The sequence below is a fragment of the Muntiacus reevesi genome, chromosome 3 (assembly GCF_963930625.1).
Source record: "Muntiacus reevesi chromosome 3, mMunRee1.1, whole genome shotgun sequence".
NCBI classification, from domain to species: Eukaryota; Metazoa; Chordata; class Mammalia; order Artiodactyla; family Cervidae; genus Muntiacus; species Muntiacus reevesi.
The window spans coordinates 270999305-271021412 of NC_089251.1; the positions used below are offsets into that span (position 1 = coordinate 270999305).

Below are 22108 nucleotides of genomic sequence, written 5' to 3' on the forward strand. Positions count from 1 at the left end.
CAGTGATTTTGGAGCCCCCAAAAATAAAGGCCTGACACTGTTTCCACTGTTTCCCCATCTATTTCCCATGAAGTGATGGGACCAGATGCCATGATCTTAGTTTTCTGAATGTTGAGTTTCAAGCCAACTTTGTCATGCTCTTCTTTAACCCTTATCAAAAGGCTCGTTAGTTTCTCTTCACTTTCTGCCCTTAGAGTGATATCATCTTCATATCTGAGGTTATTGATATTTCTCCCAGCAGTCTTGATTCCAGCTTGTGCTTCATCCAACCCAGTGTTTCTCATGATGTACTCTGCATAGAAGTTAAATAAGCAGGGTGACAAGATACAGCTTTATTATAACTCTTTCCCAGTCAGTTGTTCAATGTCCGATTCTAACTTGCTTCTTGACCTGCATACAGGTTTCTCAGGAGGCAGGTAAGGTGGTCTGGTACTGGTGTTTCTTTAAGAATTTTCCACAGTTTGTTACGATCCACACATTCAAAGGCTTTAGCGCAGTCAATGAAGCAGAAGCAGACGTTTTTCTGGAATTCTGTTGCTTTCTCTATAATCGAACAAATGTTGGCAGTTTGCTCCCTGGTTCCTCTGCATTTTCAAAACCTAGCTTGTACATCTGAAAGTTCTAGGTTCACATTCTTTTGAAGCCTAGCTTGAAGGATTTTGAGCGTAACCTTGTTAGCATGTGAAATGAGTGCCGTTGTATGGTAGTTTGAACATTCTTTGACATTACCTTTCTTTGGGATTGGAATGAAAACTGTGACCTTTTTCAGTCTTGTAGCCACTACTGAGTTTTCCAAATTTGTTGACATATTGAGTGCAACACTTTAACAGAATCATCCTTTAGAATTTCAAATAGCTCAACTGGGATTCCGTCACCTCCACTAGCTTTGTTGGTAGTAATGTTCCCTAAGGCCCCCTTGACTTCACGCTCCAGGATGTCTGGCTCTGGGTGAGTGACCACAGTGACTGGTGTACTGTTCTCTGTGTATTCGTGCCACCTCTTCTTGATATCTTCTCCTTCTATTAGGTGCATACCATTTCTGTCCTTTATGGTGTCCATCCTTGCATGAAATGTTCCCTTGATGCCTCCAGTTTTCTTGAAGAGATCTCTAGTCTTTCCCATTGTGTTGTTTTCTTTGCATTGTTCACTTAAGAAGGGTTTCTTATCTCTTCTTGGTATTCTCTGGATCTCTGCACTCAGTTGAGTATATCTTTCCCTTTCTCCCTTGCCTTTCACTTCTCTCCTTTCCTCAGCTCTTTCTAATGTCTCCTCAGACAATCACTTAAGCTTCTTGCATTTCTTTTTCTTGGACTAGTTTGGTCACTGCCTCCTATACAATGTTACGAACCTCTTTCCAGTGATGAACCTCGTATATAAACTCATATAAAACATATGAATCTCTTTCAATAAACTCATATATGAACCTCTTTCAGTTTTACGAATCTGGTAGACACTTTCTCTACCAGATCTCATCTCGAATCCATTTGTCACCTCCACTGTATAATCATACGGGATTTAATTTAGGTCGTATCTAAATGACCTAGTCGTTTTCCCTACGTTCTTCACTTTAAACCTGAATTTTGCTATTAGGAGCTCACGACCTGAGCCACAGACAGCTCTGGGTCTTCTTTTTGCTGTCTGTGTAGAGCTTTTCCATCTTCAGCTGCAAAGAACATAATCTGATTTTGGTATTGACCATCTGGTGATGTCCGTGTGTATAGCTGTCTCTTGGTTGTTGGAAAAGGGTGTTTGCTATGACCAGCGTGTTCTTTTGACAAAACTCTGTTAGCCTTTGCCCTGCTTTTGCCCTCCAAGGCAAAACTTGCCTATTATTCTGGGTGTCTCTTGGCTTCCTATTTTGTATTCCAATCCCCTGTGATGAAAAGGACACTTTTTTTTTTTTTTTTTTTGGTGTTTGTTCTAGAAGGTGTAGTTCGAGAACTACAGCAGTTCTACTTCATAGAACTGTTCAGCTTCAGCTTCTTTGGCATTAGTGGTTGGGGCAGAGACTTAAGGTAACACTGATATTGAACAGTTTGCCTTGGAAATGAACTTAGATTATTTTTTTTTTCCTGAGGTTGCACCCAAGTACTGCATTTAGAACTCTTGTTGACTATTAAGGGCTACTTCCTTTCTCCTAAGGGATTCTAGCCCACAGTAGTAGATATAACAGTCATCTGAATTAAATTCGCCCATTCTCATCCATATTAGTTCAGTGATTCCTAAGATGTTCATTCTTGCCATCTGCTTCACCACATCCGATTTGCCTTGATTCACGGACCTGCCGTTCCAGGTTCCCATGCAAAAAAAGAGCAATAGCTCTTTACAGCGTCGGACTTGACTTTAACCATCAGACACATCCACACAACTGAGCGTCATATCCGCTTTGGTCCAGCCACTTCATTCTTTCTGGAACTAACGACTGCCCTCCACTCTTCCCCAGGAGCATATTGGACACCTTTTGATTGTGGTGCTCATCTTCGGTGTCTTATTTTTCTGCCTCATGCTGTTCGTGGGGTTCTCGCAGCAGGACTGCTGGAGTGGTTTGCCGTTCCCTCCTCCAGTGGGCCACGTTTTGTCAGAACTCTTCACCAGGACCCGTCTGTCTTGGCTGGCCCTGCACGGCATGGCCCATGGCTTCACTGAGTTACACAAGCCCCTTCACCACGACGAGTCTGTGATCCATGAAGGGGTATAGTAGGAAGGACATTTACTTTTAAGCTTCAAAGATCTGATTTTGAAGTCTACTGAAACCAGTTACTGTCTGTGTGGCTGTGGGCAACTTACTACTCAGGCTGTGTTCTTTGTCTGTAAAGTAGAATGTTATACGAGGAAGACATGGCAACCCAATGCAGTATTCTTGTTGGAGAGTCAGCATGGACAGAGGAGCTTGGTGGGCTATAGTCCATGGGGTCACAAAGAGTCGGACAAGACTGAGTGACTAAGGACACCACAGAATGTTATACTTACCTCACAGAGTTGTAATCGACGGAGTTTAACACAAGTTACATGTCCTTCCAAGGGTTTGGTGCATTATGGAGTTCTTAAAAGTGTAAATTATTCTTTTCTCTGCACTCTGACTTCCCTTACCATCGCAGCACCGAAATTGGTTTTTAAAAAGTCATCTTGATGATCTAATTACCAAAGCTAACGGCCTTATCTCAATCATCCAGGTTTTCTTAGACCGCTTCTGAAATATACTCCATAGGAATGAAAGGATCTGATTTCTTGTTTCTTGGCTTTATAGTTCCTGATTCTCTTATGTCTGAAAGTTTCTTTACATTCCCTGCAGTGTCTCGATTTTGCTCTTTCCCCTAAACATAGCTGTTTCCTGTATCAGTTAGGATGCAAATAGGATTTAAAAACAGAAGAAGTGTATTAGCTCAGGTAATTGGCAAAGGCATAGGTAGGATTAGTTTAAAGGGCAGTTTGTGCATAAGCTTGGCTTTGCTCAGTCCTCAGTCCTCAGTCAGCACAGAGGTTCTGTGTTTCCGTTTCCTCTAAACTGCCCTCCCATTTGGGTTCCTGCTCAGACTGGCTTCCCCTCTAGATTGAATCCAAGTGCTTTCCATCTTTATCTGTAGTGTGGCGACCTTTGTGCTCAGGTTTATCCTTTCATAGTTGCATGTTTCTCTTTCTGCTCCAGGCATCACATTCTGACACAACCACCAAAGACGGGAGGAAGTTTGCCCTCTCATCTCTTGATGAAGCAAGTAAACCTTTTACAGAAAGCCTGTATCAGATTTCATTTTGGCCTTATTACTTATGCCCTAGTTGCAAGGGGACTAGAAAAACCAATATCTAGCATTTCAGTCTAGGAAGAAATTAGATGAATGGCTACAGGGAAGATAACCAACATTGTCAGTGACATATATTGATAATATTGTATGGAGAAGTAAGCTTAAATGAATGAGAATTTTCAGATAGTAGTGGCATTCTTAAAGCACTGCTTATCTCAAGAGCAGGTATAAGCTGTGCTTAGGACTGAATCAGTCATTTAGATAGTCATGAATGACTAATTAAAATGGATTACTATATAAAATTAGTATATTTGAGTGGTATATCCCAGTTCTTTTAAGGTTGTTGTTAAGAACATTTACGCGTGCACTGTGAGGAATGGATACAGGTAGCAACTAACAGGGAATAGACCTGTGGTTCTTCTTGAAGATGAGTGGTGTTTGGAAATCTGTGGGTCTGGTAGAGACGAGATATACCAAGTGTCCTGTGATGTTTGCCCGCAAAACAAGAATTGTCCCTTCTAGAATACCAATAGTGCCCCTGTACACTGAAAAAACAAATGCTTTGGTTTTTTTCAAAGAATTCGCTGAGATTCCTCTGTATACTTATATTGCAAGTGACAGAAAACCAAATTCAGACTGGCTACACAGTAAAGGGCATGATTAGGTCTTGTCCTTGAACTTCATCTGGGGCTTCATCCAGTCTGAAATCATCAAGGACTTGGCTTAGTTTCTCTGGTCCTGCTCTGGCATTCCTCTTGTTTTGGTTTCGCTCTCAAGCGAGCTTATCTCATGGTAGCAAATTACTGTAGCACTTTCAGACTTAATACTCTCATTTCATATGTAAAGTAAAATGAAGCATATCTTTTGTTATTTGGTTTTGCAAGTGTTTGTTGAATGTCATCACTGTTGAAACTTCCCTGAACACCTGCCCCTAAAAGTGGATTACTTCCTCTGTTATGTTACAACTTCACAGAACTCTGTTGCATGCCATGTTCTATGGTTATTATGCTCATATGTCTCATGCATTAACTTGCCTTAATTGTCTGTGTGTTCTTAATGTGTAGAATACTCTCTGACTTAGTGGTACACAGTAACCATTTATGGATGAATGAGAGGAAGGAAGGATATGGAAAGGGGCAGGGAAACATAAGAAGTCCCCATTCCTTCCTGTTACTCAACCCTGAATTGTGAACGTTGTACTCCTACCACCAAAGTATGTGTGTAATGCTCTTGTGATTGAGAATGAATTCATTTGAAAGCTTTACTGAATTCTAGTAGTGTTCCATCATTATTTTCTCAGCAAAACTAAAACCAGTTACCATCTTTTGTTCTTTCAACAAGTATTTTTGAAAGCCTGCTATTGGCAGGTCATGTGACACAATGGTAAACAAAGTAGAGCTGTGCTTCCTGAGCTTAAATATCAGCGAGGGGCATAGACATTATTCATGTGTGCACACTCAGTCGCACACACACGTCAGGTAGCTCACAGGGTTTGAAGCAGAATAAGATAGATTCAGGGGATTAAAAAGTAACAGGATACTGTAACACTTCAGGTAGTTTGGTGAGAAAAGGCTTTTTGAGAAGCCCTTTTCTGAGTGAAGTGGATTAAGCCATGGAACTATCTGGAAGGAAATGTTCGGGTAGAGCAAGCAGCAGCTTCTAACGTGGAAATGTCCTTGGCATGTTGGAAGAGCAGCATGTGGGAGGCCGTGGCTGAAGCGGGGGTGGGGGGTGTGTGGCAGGGCAGGTCAGAGGGTAGGTGTGGGCAGGGTAGACCAAGGGCAGTTCTGAAGGTCATTTAAAGACTTGATTTTATTAGCTAGAAAGTCTGGAGAAGGCAATGGCACCCCACTCCATTACTCTTGCCTGGAAGATCCCATGGATGGAGGAGCCTGGTGGGCTGCAGTCCATGGGGTCGTGAAGAGTCAGACACGACTGAGCGACTGCTCTTTCACTTTTCACTTTTGTGCTTTGGAGAAGGAAATGGTAACCCACTCCAGTGTTCTTGCCTGGAGAATCCCAGGAATGGGGGAGCCTGGTGGGCTGCCGTCTATGGGGTTGCACAGAGTTGGACACGACTGAAGCGACTTAGCAGCAGCAGCAGCTAGCTAGAAAGTCACTCAGTCGTGTCTGACCTTTGTGACCCCATGGACTGTACCAGGTCTCCCACATTGCAGGCGGATTCTTTATCAGCTGAGCCACAGGGAAGCCTCAAGGGAACTTCCCTGGTGGCTCAGATGGTAAAAGCATCTTCTTGCAATGCAGGAGACCCGGCTTTGATCCCTGGGTGGGGAAGATCCTCTGGAGAAAGAAACAGCAACTCTCTCCAGTACTCGTGCCTGGAAAATTCCGTGGATGGAGGAGCCTCGTAGGCTACAGTCCATGGGGTCGCAAAGAGCTGGACACAGCTGAGGGGCTTCACTTTCACTTTTCACTTTCTAGCTAGAAAATTGGAGATGATATATCTTTGGAAATCTAATTATTATTTTTAAGTTATATTATTTTAAGTACTAATTATGATTAGAAGTTCTCTCTGTGCTAAGTAACTAGCATATGATAGACTTAACACAATTTAAATGTTAAATAATTTATCTGAATAAAATGGTACTGAGATAAAAGTTGAAATTTTAAAGTTACCCTTTGAAGGAACTTTTTAAAATATTTAGGATACTTTACTTAGGTTTGTGATTATTTTCTTCAGCTCTTATGTACCCCATGACTAAAGTTTTCTGTAGTCATTAAAGAAAATTCAGGAAATACAGAAGTACAGATGACATTCATAAGCTCAACATATGAAGAAAACCAGTTGAGTTTTCGTCTCTCCCAACCCTTCCCTCCCGCTTTCAGTACCCTCTGTCCCTCTCTTCTTCCCTCTGTCTTTCACTTTCTTCTTTGTGCCTATGACTTGTTCCCCCTGTTACAGTGTAAACAGGTGTATATGTCTAATTTTTTAAAAATTAGGTTATATTCATTTCTTGGAATATTTGATAAATCTTATTTTTATTGACTGTATAATCCCATTGTAAAAATTATTTTTCTTAATTGTTTCCTGGAGTTGGTTATTTAGTTTAGGTTTTCTATTTTATCATCATGTGGGCAGTGAATGTCTTAACACATGGATTTTTTTCTCTTTGTCTTTTTCCTTAGAATGGAATGATTGGCACTGGAGTAATGTAATGGAATAAGGTTTCATCTTAGACATTGTTAAGGTTCATGATACATGTTGCCACATTGTACCATGTCTTGTAAGCCCAATAAATGTTAACTGGTTTGAAAGTAACGGTAGCTGGGTGGTGGTGGGGAGGTGAGGACCTACGGAGTTGCCAAGCTTGAGTGATAGGCTAGGTTAGCCTTTTATTTCCAAATATTTCTTTCTTTTTTATCTTTAATATATATTTCAAGGTGTATATAAAAGCACCATGGAGAACTTTACATGTTACTGCAAACACACAAACACACATGAACTTATTGCTCAGGTCAAGACGCACAGCGCTGCCGCCACCCCAGAGCTCCTGCCCTTCTGGTTCCCGGTCTCCAAGAGGAAGCTTTCAGCATTTCCCTCCAGGCCTGTTTGCTCAAGTTCGTTTTGTTTTGTTTCTGTGAAACCCTTCATCATGTTTAAAGAAGTTCCCTTCTGTACCGGTTTACTAAGAATTTTGTGTTTTGTTCTGTTTGTTTGAATTTAATGCTTTTTTTGTTGTTGTTGCAGCTTTTCATTACTGTATGACTTTTCTCCTTCACTATGTTAATATATTGAATTACATATTATTTAAAATCTTAAACCTAACCTGATTTCTGAGGTAAACCTAATTTGGTTTTACAGTATTACTCTTTTTATGTATTTCTGGATTCAGTTTGATATTCTGTTAATAGTTTTGTATCAGTGAGGTGGCCTATATTGTCCTTGTCAGGATTTGAAATCAGCGGTTATCTCATACTAGCCTTATAAAATGAGCTGACCCTCATTTTCTATTCTGAAAAAGTTTAAGTAGGACTGAATTGTTCCATTAAATGTCTGTGAGAATCTGGCCGAGAAGCCATCTGGGCTGGTAATTTTCTTTGTAGAAAGATTTTTAATTACTCCTTTGATTTTTAATTTTTAACCTTCTCAGATTTTCTGTTGATTATTTTGGTAGTTTTCCCCCTAAGAAGTTGTCCTTTTCATCTAAACTTTTTAAATTTACTAGCATAAAATTATTTATAATAAATATTAGTATCCGTTTAATGGTTGCAGTAAAGAATTATCTTATTGTATCTGTTATAGGCTAAAACTACCTTCTGTTTTTCCTCATTCAGTCTCCCTGGGAATTTAGTAGTCATTCAAAGGAACCAAATTTTGAATCTTGCTGATTCCTTTTCTTTTTATTACATATTTGTTCTCTATTGCATTGATTTCCGCTCTTTATTTCCTTCCTTCTACTGTTTGGGATTTACTTTTTTGTTCTTTTGCTAACTTCTTGTAGATCACTACTTTTCAGCATTTCTCCCTTTTAAATATATGCATTTAAGGCTGAGCATTTCCCTCTAAGTACTGTTTCAGCTAGCAACATTACTCAAATTTTAATATATAGTACTTTTATAATTCACTTTAAAATGGTTTCTAATTTTCACTGGTATCTACTTTAACACTTGGATAAGTTGAATGTATTATATTTCTCGATTTCTGAACACATGGAGATTTTCTAGTTGTTTTCAAATGTCTTTTATTTCTAACAACATAAGATATGTCATCAGAGAACTCTTAACAACATAGCAATGTCATCAGAGAACAATCTCAGTGTTTCAAAGGTCTGTGATTTCAGACCTTTAACATTTGAGATCTGCACTGTGGCCCCAGTATATTATTTTTTCCCTATAGCTATTGAATGTGGTGTTCTAATATATTTACATTGGATCTTGCTGGTTAATCCCGTATTTCAAATCTTCAGGGTCATAAGTGACCTTTTGTTTGCTTGTATCAATTACACAGACAAGAGTGTATTAAAATATCCCGTTTACCACTGTAGATATTTCCCCTTGTATTCTCTCAGCTTTTGCTTTATTTATTTGAGACATTGCTAGTAGATGAACATATATATATACACTGTGCTTGGTTGCTCAGTCATGTCTGACGCTTTGCAACCCTTTAGACTGTAGCCCTCCGAACTCCCCTGTCCTTGGGATTTTTTAGGCAAGAATACTGGAGTGGGTTGCCATTTCCTTCTCCAGGGGATCTTCTCGACCCAGGGATTGAACCCACATCTCCTGTGTCTCATGCGTTGCCAGCAGATTCTTCCCCTGCTGAGCCATCAGGGAAGCCTAGTATTTGGATAGAAATGTGTAATAGTTATATCTGCTTAGTGACTTAGTGTTACGAAGTATTCCACTTTTATTCTGAAAGTGCTTTTTGCATGAAGGTCTAGTTTGTCTGGGATTGATATAACAACACCAGTTTTCTTTTTATTGTTTTCTAAGGCTGATCTACATACGTGGTTTTAAAAAATCATATTCTGCTTTTATGTTATCAAAGCCTGATTGTTTCTTGTCGTATCATCTTGGGTGTTTCTAGCATTGTAACATGTAACTTGCTTCAAATGTAGGCACTAATAAGATACTGAGATAATGTCTTACTTGGTTGAATTTAAAAAGTAATGAGCATGATTTTGAATAAGTACTGAAGTTGTTTTAGGTTTCTCTTATTTTAAACGTTAAAAAATGTACTTTTGTCAGGAAGAGACTTAAAGATTTATATTCTTGAGCAGATATTACTGGCGTGCAGTATACATATCAAAACCTGCAAGAAAAAACGAAATGAAAATAAATATGCTGTCCCTGTCTCTTCCCTGGTGGCTTAGACGGAAAAGAACCTGCCTGCAATGCAGGAGACCCTGCTTCAGTTCCTGGGTTGGGAAGACACCCTGGAAAAGGAATGGCAACCCACTCCAGTATTCTTGTCTGGAGAATTTCCTGCACAGAGGAGTCTGGTGGGCTATAGTCCATGGGGGTCACAGAATCAGACACAACTGAATGACTCACACTTTGACTTTTCATCCCTGTCTCTTAGTTACACATGTCCCCTCCACAGAAGCAATCACTGTGTGATTAACACAGGTAACAGTGTAATCACTGTGACCAGTTTCTTGATTAGCTTTTCACACTGTAGTCTACAGAAACCCAAGTTTTGCAAATTCAGCTTGTTAGGTGGGCAAATATATACACTACTGTGGTAAACTCTAATTTGTGTCTTCATCACAAGGTAGCATTCTAGAACATGCATTTTAAATCATAATGATAACTCTCATTCAAGCTCCAGAACAGTTTTTTTTACTTCAAAAGTTACAAAGCAGATACTGGAAGAGGATAAACAGCTTTCTGCTTCAGTCTGATTAGCCAGTCCTTCAGTATCGAAATCCTACTGGTTTGGGCTTTAACAGAAGTGGTCCCGTGGTTAAGATAATTGGGGAAATTCTGACAAGGATGGCTCATTTGCTAGTTATTCAAGGGGGTGGTTAGGAGGAATTTCTGTTATGGATTACAGTAAGGTGAAAGAATCTGTGTATTTTGCTTATTCTCTGTCTACATGAGCAAGAAGTGCTGAGTAGGGCTAGAGGATCGGCTTCCGGGGTCATTCACTCACTCATCTGGCTGGCAAGTTGGTAGTCATTGTAAGGACACTCAGGTAACCTTATGGAAAGGCCATCCTGGGACCCAAATGTTGACCTTTCCATAAGGTTACCTGAGTGGCCTGATAACCCAGAGGCTGGCTCCACAGTAAGCAATCCAAGGGACCAGGGTAGAAGCCACAGTGTCTTACAGTGACGTAGCCTCAGAAGTCACACGCTTCTGCAATGTTTTATTGGTCACTCATGTGTGCTTAGTCATGTTCAATTCTTTGTGACCCTGTGAACAGTAGCCCAGCAGGCTCCTTTGCTCTTGGCAAGAATACTGGAGTGGGTTGCCATGTCCTCTTCCAGGGGATCTTCTGACCCAGGGACCGAATTCGAGTCTCCTGCGTCTCCTGCATTGGCAGGTGGATTCTTCACCGCTGAGCCACTGGGAAGCCACTGGTCACTCAGGTCAGCTCTGTTCAGCATAGGTGAACACTGTGCTAAAGCTTGCATATCAGAATTTAAAGATTTTTAAGGATAGTCTTTGAAAGTGGCTCTGGTGCCACTCCCCATTTAAATAAGCATTGGATCAGCGATCTTACAGCTGGTGTTTTTGGTAATCTCAAGGTGAATTTATTCAAAAAAGTAATGCTTTTCGGGTGCTGCATACTTTTCTATTATGCATTGCTCAGGAAAATGCCTGTTTGATTGCCAACGTTTTCACAGTGATTTATTTTTTGTTGTATTTGATGCCTGATAAGAACAACATTCACGTAATCTGGGAATATCTAAAGAATTAGTATTCTGGCTTCCTCTTAGAAATTGTAGAATACATCCTCGAGCTTTAATATGGTGCTGAGATCTTGCCTGCCTTATCTATTGATGTTACTGCTTTAATCTAGCCATTGGATCCAGGTGTCATTCAGAACCCTCACTGTATATAGGGCGTTTTTATTCAGAAAATAATGAATTCTGACTATACTCTTCACAAAATAAGGTGGTGTGAGTGGTAAAGAACCCACCTGCCAGGGCAGGATATGTAAGATACGTAGGTTCAATCCCTGGGTTGGGAAGATCCCCTGGAGGAGGACATGGCAACCCACTCCAGCATTCTTGCCTGGAGAATCCAATGGACAGAGGAGCCTGGTGGGTTACTGTCCATAGGGTCGAAAGAGTCAGACGCGACTGAAGTGACTTAGCACATACATACTCAGGCTGCTGTAATAGTGTGGAAGAGCAAGGCTGCCCCTGTAAGAGAAGAAAAAAAAAATTGTCCCTGTATTCTTTGTGACAGAAATCTTCAGAGGAGTAGGTATTTGAAGATTTAAGTCTCATAGGGAGAGGGCCAGGAAATTTGTGAATCAGGTATCTGTTTATTTTAAATGTATCCAAGTGAAATATCAGATAGATAGTTGGATATTCACAGAAGAGGGTTAGGATTTAAATTCGAGATTTAATAACATCATTCAGTTCAGTTCAGTCACTCAGTCGTGTCCGACTCTTTGCGACCCCATGAACTGCAGCACGCCAGGCCTCCCTGTCCATCGCCAACTCCTGGAGTCCACCCAAACCCATGTCCATCGAGTCAGTGATGCCATCCAACCATCCCATCCTCTGTCTTCCCCTTCTCCCCCTGCCCCCAATCCCTCCCAGCATCAGGGCCTTTTCCAATGAGTCAACTCTTTGCATGAGGTGGCCAAAGTACTGGAGTTTCAGCTTCAGCATCAGTCCTGCCAATGAACAGCCAGGGCTGATCTCCTTTAGGATGACCTGGTTGGATCTCCTTGCAGTCCAAGGGGCTCTTCAGGAGTCTTCTCCAACACCACAGTTCAAAAGCATCAATTTTTCGGCGCTCAGCTTGCTTTATAGTCCGACTCTCACATCCATACATGACCACTGGAGAAACCATAGCCTTGACTACGCGGACCTTTGTTGGCAAAATAATGTCTTCTTTTTAATAGGCTGTCTAGGTTGGCCATAACTTTCCTTCCAAGGCGCAAGCGTCTTTTAATTTCATGGCTGCCATCACCATCTGCAGTGATTTTGGAGCCCCCAAAAATAAAGTCAGCCACTGTTTCCACTGCTCCCCCATCTATTTGCCATGAAGTGATGGGACCAGATGCCATGATCTTAGTTTTCTGAATGTTGAGCTTTAAGCCAACTTTTTCACTTTCATCAAGAGGCTCTTTAGTTCTTCCTCACTTTCTGCCATAAGGGTGGTGTCATCTGCATGTCTGAGGTTATTGACGTTAAAGCCTTGGGAGTAGGTGAGAAAACAGGAGAGAAAGCAGTCCTGGTACAAGTCCTCAGGCACTCATGTTTTAGAAGACGCCTGAAGAGACAAAACAAACCAATAGAGGAAATCAGAGGGAGGAGGAAAGCCAGAAGAACAAGTAGAGGACAAGAGAAGACATCTACTTCAGGTAGAAGAGAGTGGTCTGCTTGGTCTAATGTTCCTGAAGAGGTTACTGTACTAAGATGAGGCAATGGAATTAGGCCGCTGGGTAGTCATTAGTGACCTTGACAATTGAGTTTCAGGAGATTGTTTAGGATTAGGGTGGGTTAAAGAGTAAATTAAAGGTGAGAAAATAGAGATAGGAAATGAAGGCCACTAGATGAAGAAGTTTTGCTGTGAGTAGAACAAAGAAATGGTCATATCTAATTGGTGGGGCGGGGGAGGTGAAGGGGAGCTGAGGTCAGGAGAGGAATTTCCTGGCCCAGAGATCGAAACCAGGTCTCCTGCATTGCAGTCAGATTCTTTACCATCTGAGCTATCGGGAAGTCCTGAGGAATTTCTTAAGATGTGTAATAATAGAGCACATTTGTTCATGATAGTGGTTCAGTAGAAGAGGAGAAACTGACTATACGGGAGAGAGAGAGGTTAGTCAGTGGTTTTCTTGCAAAGACAGGAGTAGTTGGACTCCATGCCCACGTTAGGGTATTGATCTTTGATAGAAGCAGTGCTGCTTTTTCTATTTTAATAGAAGAGAAGCAGTGTAGAAGCACTACAATTCTACCGATCTTACGGGACTTGGCAAAGAAAGTTTTTTTAAAGATTTATGAAGTAAATATAAGTTTCAGTTTTAAAAATATTTATCTATATTGAAAGAAGGAATTAAATTTGTTAGTTTGCCTTGATTTTCCTTTCTCTCTTTCACTTTTACAGTGTTAAGTGTTCGTGTTGAACTCTTACTGTGATTCATTCTCTCAACCCCTAAAATGAATCTGTGTATTAGATCTACTCTGAGTAGTGCAAGTGACCCAGAGGTTTCTGATTTGATTGACACAATCCAGTAATGCCAGGTAGATTTGGTTTTGTCATTTTACTTAAGAATAAATTTGGATTGTTTACCCTGTAATAGAAAACATTTATCTTCAGATACTCAGAAATGAAATAATTTTATAGGCTATACATTGCCTTACATGCTAAAATTCAGCATAAAGCAGGAGGGAGGGACGACATTAAAAAAAGCAGGAAATGGTAGTATAGAATTAGGCAATGCTATCTTCAGTATATCGGGTATTGAAAAGGTCATTGTTTTCTCATCCAAGGTAAGAACTTGAGGATACCGTGTAAGAATAAAAGTCTTGACCCAAGTATTTGGTTTGAGGTTCTAATAAATAAACATCATTGTTACGCCATAAATTTATTCTTGCCTATACAGTAGATTTTGTCTTTAATGTCAATTTAAAAATTGGACTTTTTCTTATCAAATCAAATGTATTTCCAGGGCTCTTTTGTGTGCTATAAACTGATAAAATGATTGGCCAAGTGATCTAAGTATTTTAAATGTTAAGGTGATGGTAGTTTTAATTGTGTTTTGGAAAAAAGGCTATTTTTTAAAAACTCATTCTGTGTGCTCCTTTTTCTTGAATTCACAGTGATACCATAAACATTTGGTGCTGTTTTGGTAATTTAAGTCCCTGAACTCTTTAGTGTTGACATCTCATCTTTATGGAGGAGGGTTTCTAAGTTTGTATTGTAAATTGTACCTTTGGGAGCAGTGTTATAGCTGTTTTAGGTTTTTAGTAAAGATCAAAGCTGAAAACATTAAACAAGACAACAAGACATGATTTTAAAAAGACACATGAGGAGACATAAAATTCTGCTTTAAGCATTTATTAAAAAAAAATTAATCAGAATTTGATTTTTTTTTCCCCCAGACGAAAGATAGCTTAAAACATTGGATGACCAGAAAGTGGAATTTTATCAGATTAGAGCACATTAAGAATTTAGAAAAAACGTTTCCTTTACTAACGAGGAGATGTTTGAATATTTGTTAATTTGGTAAAATGATTGTCAGAGGTGATTTTTTAGTTCTTTGTCTTATTAAAAACATAAATTAGTAAGTATGCTGTCAAAATTGTCAAAATAAGACTAATTAAAACAATTAAGTTTATTATAGAGTGTAAAATTTTGTGTGTTTTTTTCCTGTTGTTATGTTTTTCAGTTGAAAAAGTCTTTGGTCATTAGTTTTAACTATAAATTAGTAGTATATGCATATAATGCTTGGTTATTTCTTCTCTAAAGTAAGAAATATCAACTGGTTCTATTAACTTTTGTAAATCTTGCCATAATCATGTATCCTTCCTTATTTGAAATGTCCGTATTTTTCATTGCCTATAAGAAGATGTCTAAAGTTTTTATCCTACCAGACAAAATGTAAAACTGCCGTAAAATTCCTAAATATCTTTAAAGGCTACTTCTCTTGCTACTTTCTCTCTGAACTCATTCTTGATTGCCTAGCCAGAAATTATCAAATCTCTCATCCTTTGGTACAGATGTTACCTCGTATTAAAACTTTTCTTGTGCACATTTGTAAGTTGATATCTTACTCCTCTTTGTATCATCTACATTCATACATTCAGCAGTGTTATTGGATGTCTGCTGTGCCCCAAACACTGTTGTAGGTGTGAAGGCAACAGCAGTGCATGAGAATCCAGGTCCCTATCCTCATGAAATTTATGTTCTAGTTTGGGAATGATAATGAGGGAGACAAAATTAAATAAACAGATAGATGCCTAGAGCCTTTTAGATGTTAAATGTTTTGAGGAGAAAACAGTGTATATGATAGAAGGTTTAAGGAGAGTACCAGTGTTGATTTGATGGCGATGGAAGATCTCTTTGAAGATGTGACATTTATGCCAAAGCTGAACGATAACAGTGGAGCAGTCATTTGAAGATTTGGGAGCAGAGTTCTCGAACTGAAAGACAGACAGTGCAAAGGCATTAGAGAGAGGAAAGAACGGGGGAGGTGGGGGAAGAGGGTGGGAATGGAAGCAGGAGGTAGGTTATACAGTCTTGTAAGCAGAGGTAAGGGATTTGAAATTTATTCTAATTTAATTTCGAAGCCTGAGAATTGTTGTTTAGTCGATAAGTTGTGTTTGACTTTGCAACCCCATAGACTGTAGCCCATCAGGCTCCTCTGTCTGTGGGATTTCCCAGGCAAGGCTACTGAAGTGGCTTGCCATTTCCTTCTCCAGGGCATCTTCCCCACACAGGGATCAAACCTGCATCTCCTACATTGGCAGGCGAGTTCTTTACTACTGAGCCACCAGGGAAGCCCCGCATTTACGGGTTCATGTGATTACATTGGGCCCACTCAGGGCCACCCTCCCCCTCCTTTATTGAGAGTGTACTATACAACCAGCACAGTACTAGGCACTGATGTGTATTGCTGAGCAAGCAAAGATTTTAATCCAAAAGCCACATACAAACAAGACGGAAGTGACCTCCATTCTCAAGGAAAGTCCATGTCAAAATGTCCAGGACCATAGTGCTCTGGAATTGGCCTACTTGAATCATAGGAGTTTGACTGTGGTTGTAAGAGTTATTCCTTACAAGTTACAAGGTAACTTTCTCATGTCTCTCAGTTCAGCTCAGTTCAGTCACTCGGTCGTGTCTGACTCTGTGCGACCCCATGAACTGCAGCACACCAGGCCTTCCTGTCCATCCCCAAATCCCAGAGTCCATCCAAACCCATGTCCATCGAGTTGGTGATGCCATCCAACCATCTCATCCTCCATCGTCCCCTTCTCCTCCTGCCCTCAGTCTTTCCCAACATCAGGGTCTTTTCAAATGAGTCAGCTCTTCACATCAGGTGGCCAAAGTATTGGAGTTTCAGCTTCAGCATCAGTCCTTCCAATGAACACCCAGGACTGATCTCCTTTAGGATGGACTGGTTGGATCTCCTTGCAGTCCAAGGGACTCTCGAGTCTCCTCCAGTACCACAGTTCAAAAGCATCAATTCTTCGGTGCCCAGCTTGCTTTATAGTCCAACTCTCACATCCGTACATGACCACTGGAAAAACCATAGCCTTGACTAGACGGACCTTTGTTGACAAAGTAATGTCTCTGCTTTTTAATATGCTGTATAGGTTGGTCATAACTTTCCTCCCAAGGAGTGAGCGTCTTTCAATTTCATGGCTGCCATCACCATCTGCAGTGACTTTGGAGCCCAGAAAAATAAAGTCAGCCACTGTTTCCTCATCTGTTTGTCATGATGTGATGGGACCGGATGCCATGATCTTCGTTTTCTGAATGTTGAGCTTTAAGCCAGCCTTTTCACTCTCCTCTATTTCACTTTCATCAAGAGACTCTTTAGTTCTTCTTCACTTTCTGTCATAAGGGTGGTATCATCTGCATATCTGAGGTTATTGATATTTCTCCCGGCAGTCTTGATTCCAGCTTGTGCTTCCTCCAGCCCAGCATTTCTCATGATGTACTCTGCACATAAGTTAAATAAGCAGGGTGACAATGTACAGCTTTGACATACTCCTTTTCCTATTTGGAACCAGTCTGTTGTTCCATGTCCAGTTCATTTTTTGTTTGTTTGTTGTTTTTTGGTTTTTTCCATGTCCAGTTCTAACTGTTGCTTCCTGACCTGCATACAGGTTTCTCAACAGGCAGGTCAGGTGGTCTGGTATTCCCGTCTCTTTCAGAATTTTCCTGTTTGTTGTGATCCACACAGTCAAAGGCTTTGGCAAGTCAACAAAGCAGAAATAGATGTTTTTCTGGGGCTCTCTTGCTTTTTCGGTGATCCAGCAGATGTTGGCAATTTGATCTCTGGTTCCTCTGCCTTTTCTAAAACCAGCTTGAACATCTGGAAGTTCACGGTTCACGTATTGCTGAAGCCTGGCTTGGAGAATTTTGAGCATTACTTTACTAGCGTGTGAGATGAGTGCAATTGTGTGGTCGTTTGAGCATTCTTTGGCATTGCCTTTCTTTGGGGTTGGAATGAAAACTGACCTTTTCCAGTCCTGTGGCCACTGCTGAGTTTTCCAAATTTGCTGGCATACTGAGTGCTGCACTTTGACAGCAAGCATCATCTCTTAGGATTTGGAACAGCTCAACTGGAATTCCATCACCTCCACTAGCTTTGTTCATAGTGAGACTTCCTCAGGCCCATTTGACTTCGGACTCCAGGATGTCTGGCTCTAGGTGAGTGATCACACCATCGTGATTATGTGGGTTATGAAGATCTTTTTTCTCATGTCACTACATGGTTCTTTATTGCATCCATACTGGTCTTAACTAAAGCAGATATTTTCAATGCCAGCATTGGATAAATGTCAGCCAAACAGAGCCAAAACAAACTTTGCCATTGTTCTGAGCTTTAGGGCAAGGGTCACAGTGCTCTGGGGCTCATCTTCCCCATGTAAGCTCATTCTTTAGAGTGTGTTCCTTCTTTAGGGTTGCAGCTACCATATGGCATGCAGAGAAAGTGCCAAACGAGTGACAGTGAATCTTGTCTCCTTTTTTTTAAAGTCTGCTAATTAATAACTTTAGTTACATCTGCCAAGTCCTTCTTACCATGTAATATAGCGTATTCACTATGGTAACACCAGGGCATACATGTTTGACGTCTTTAATATCATATAAGAGCAGTGAAGCAGAATTAACTCTGACAGAGTTAATTTTTGAGTCATTCCAGTTTTTAAATTTCTTTTACCTTTACTTATATGCCTACCTTCAAGGATTACCTTGATAGTGACGCCTGATAGATTAGCCATACTCCATAAGACAACCCGAAACTGTTTATCTTTAGTTTTAGTTATTTAACTAACTGAACATAAAAATGTGGAAATGCCTCTTGCATTTAAAGAGATTTTGTTCTAGATATCTTCCAGAGAAAGCTGTGGTTATTCATTGATAAAAAGTTGTGGGTCAAGAGAATTTATTGATACTGTCTAAGCTGTTTGAGATTTTTTGTTTTCACTTATTCTGATTATTTAAGAAATGTATTCACTCAATAAATGCTTATTGAGCAGCGCTAGGTGCTAGGATGATAATAACTGAACACGTAACTTCTTTTGGTAATTAATTAATTTATTTCAATTGGAAGCTAATTACTTTACAGTGTTGTAGTGGGTTTTGCAGCACATTGACATGAATCAGTCATGGGTGTACATGTGTCCCCCATCCTGAACCCCCCTCCCACCTCCCTCCCCATCCCATCCCTCTGGGTCATCCCAGTGCACCAGCCCTGAGCACCGTGCCTCATGCATCAAGCCTGTCCGGGTGATCTGTTTCACTTATGATAATATACATGTTTCAATGCTATTCTCTCAAATCATCCCACCCTCGCCTTCTCCCCCAGAGTCCAAAAGTCTGTTCTTCACACATGTGTCTCTTTGGCTGTCTCGCATATAGATAGGGTCATCGTTACCGTCTTTCTAAATTCCATGTATATGCGTTAGTACACTGTATTGGTGTTTTTCTATCTTCACTCTGTATAAATAGGCTCCAGTTTCATCCACCTCATTAGAACTGATTCAAATGCATTCTTTTTAATGGCTGAGTAACATTCCACTGTATATATGTACCACAGCTTTCTTATCCGTTCGTCTGCCGATGGACATCTAGGTTGCTTCCATGTCCTGGCTATTGTAAACAGTGCTGCGATGAACATTGGAGTACATATGTCTCCTTCAATTCTGGTTTCCTTGGTGTGTATGCCTAGCAGTGGGATTGCTCGGTCGTATGGCAGTTCTATTTCCAGTTTTTTAAGGAATCTCCACACTGTTCTCCACGGTGGCTGTACTAGTTTGCATTCCCACCAACAGTGAAAAGACAGCCTTCAGAATGAGAGAAAATAATAGCAAACAAAGCAACTCGCAAAGAATTAATCTCAAAAACATACAAGCAACTCCTGCAGCTCAGTTCCAGAACAATAAAAGACCCAATCAATAAATGGGCCAAAGAACTAAACAGACATTTCTCCAAAGAAGACATACAGATGGCTAACAGACACATGAAAAGATGCTCAACATCACTCATTATCAGAGAAATGCAAATCAAAACCACAATGAGGTACCATGTCACGCTAGTCAGAATGGGTGCTATCCAAGAGTCTGCAGGCAATAAGTGCTGGAGAGAGTGTGGAGGAAAGGGAACCCTCTTACACTGTTGGTGGGAATGCAAACTGAACACGTAACTTTTTAGGAATCATGAGACTCTGAAGGAGAAACAAGCTGCTCTGGGAGATAACACAGTCATCGTTTAGTAACTGTGAGTGGTTGGTTCTGAGACCTTGGAGGATATCAAAACCCAGAGATGCTCAAGTCCCTTTTATTAATATAAAACAGTATAGTATTTACATATAGTCTACATATATCCCTCCCATTATACTTTAAGTCGTCTCTAGGTTTGTTATAATAACCTTGTAAGCGCTATGTAAGTAGTTGCCAGGCTGCTTGGCAAATGCAAGTTTTGTCTTTTGGAACTTTCCCCAGATCTTTTCTGTATATTTTTGACCCGTGGCTGGTTGAATCCACAGTGGTTGAATGGAGAACCCAAGGATACAGAGCACCTACTGTACGTATATCTAGGTAGGTGGTCTAGCATGATCTGCTCATGAGGATTTGACCAACACTGGCTTGCCACTTCACTGTGGGTGGACCTGAATTAACCTTGAAATTTCTCTGAGCCTCAGTTTTCTATGTATGTGAATAGTAATCTTTAATTGGAGTTCCTGTGCCCTTTTGCAGTAGCACTAGCAATTTTGAATTAATTTGTATTAAGAAAGGCTCCCCCACAATTTATATATGTACCTGAATCTGCCTTTGGCTCCCTTACTTTTCTTCTCCTTCAAATGTGATGATTTCAAATTGTGTCCAAACTAGAGGTACTTAACTTTTGGAGGAAAAAATACAGAAATAATGTGTGTTAGTTGGTAGAAGTGTTATAAAATTTAGAAAAATCACGATTTTTATCATTTCTACACCCAGGGAAGACCCTTGACATTTTAGTGATCTTTCAGTCTTCTCTGTGCACATACATAGTTCATTTAAAAAAAGACAAGGCTAGTTGGCTAGATAGTATCATATTACAAATACAGTATGTATTTAACTTTAATTCATAATTATTATGATCACTGTAATTTAATAAATTTATATAATTATTAGATTATATAAATTATACAACTATCATAATTTAACAAAATATTTATAATATATGTTATCTAGTTATAAATATTTGTGTATTAATAATTTGATAATTCTGCATTTTCACTTAATGCCACATGAATTACATAATACAATTGTATCTAATTATCTTCTATGACATAATTTAATTTTGTTAAGGTTGGAATGATGCATTTCTCAAATGTTTGGTAGAAGGTGTTTATAAAGCCATTTGAATCTGGTATTTTTGTGTGTGTTGGACAGAGGAAAGGGGAAACATTTAAACTCCTCTAGCTTTCAGTAGTTGTAGAACTATTAAGATTATCTATTTCTTTCTTGAGTCAATTCCCCCCACCTTTAAACTGTGTTCACTTTATATATTTGGGATCTTGTCTGTCTCTAATATTCAATCTTTTAAAGAAACTAACCTTTTGCTCTGATCTTCAAACTTTACAAAAACGTACACAATGAAAAGGAAGGCATCTTCTCAGCAGAGCTGAGACCTTTCCAGAGGCAGTCAGTGTACTTTTTCTCAATGACATTTTTATCTTTTTACAACCCTTTTATTTTTTACTAAAACAGGATGAACAGTATGAGACGTAGTGATCTATACTCTCTTGTTTTCTCTCTTCTTTTTGTTTGTTTGTACATCAACCTCATTTTTAATGCCAGTGTAATATTCCACTTCATGGATGTATCCTGTTTAATTAAAAGTAGTTATGCTTTTTTCCCAGTAAAAACCTGTCCCATTTGTTTGATATAACCTAAGAACTTGATTTATTAACCCTATTGTAGTAATAGACATAATCATTTCAGAGGTCCAACAAGCCTTCCATGTGCCTTACCCTTTCACAAATAAGTTGAAATTAAAATGTTCGTTGCTCTATAATAGCCTCCTTGGAAGAGGGTATGTTCCATTTAAGTATTTTTAATTACAAACACAACTCTCTTCTGTAATTTAAATGCCATGTGATGTTGTTAGCACTTGAACCCCTGTTTCTTCTATAACTTACCCTAATGTGCAGTTTGAGAGATAGGTGCCGTCTTATGCTTCCTCATGGCTGCCCTGCTGCCCTTGCCACTTATTTATTTATTTATTTTTCATTTATTTTTATTAGTTGGAGGCTAATTACTTTACAGTATTGTAGTGGGTTTTGTCATACATTGACATGAATCAGCCATGGATACACATGTGTTCCCCATCTCGATCCCCCCTCCCACCTCCCTCTCCACCCGATCCCTCTGGGTCTTCCCAGTGCACCAGCCCCGAGCACTTGTCTCATGCATGCAACCTGGGCTGGTGATCTCTTTCACCATAGATAATATACATGTGTCGATGCTGTTCTCTCGAAACATCCCACCCTCGCCTTCTCCCAC

At 39.9% G+C, this 22108-nt stretch overlaps 1 long non-coding RNA gene across 6 annotated transcripts in view; it reads left to right on the plus strand.

The window, feature by feature from the left end:
- The window catches only part of LOC136165534 (uncharacterized), a 1046218-nt gene that overhangs the window by 120780 nt on the left and 903330 nt on the right, over positions 1 to 22108 (plus strand). The window contains exon 1 of one of the 6 annotated variants that reach the window (XR_010662560.1): positions 10665 to 10795. The exons of the other annotated variants lie outside the window; for them this stretch is intronic. This is a non-coding gene — a long non-coding RNA (uncharacterized lncRNA). Of the gene's footprint in view, positions 1 to 10664; positions 10796 to 22108 lie in introns of those variants that run through there. 6 annotated transcript variants of the gene reach the window in all.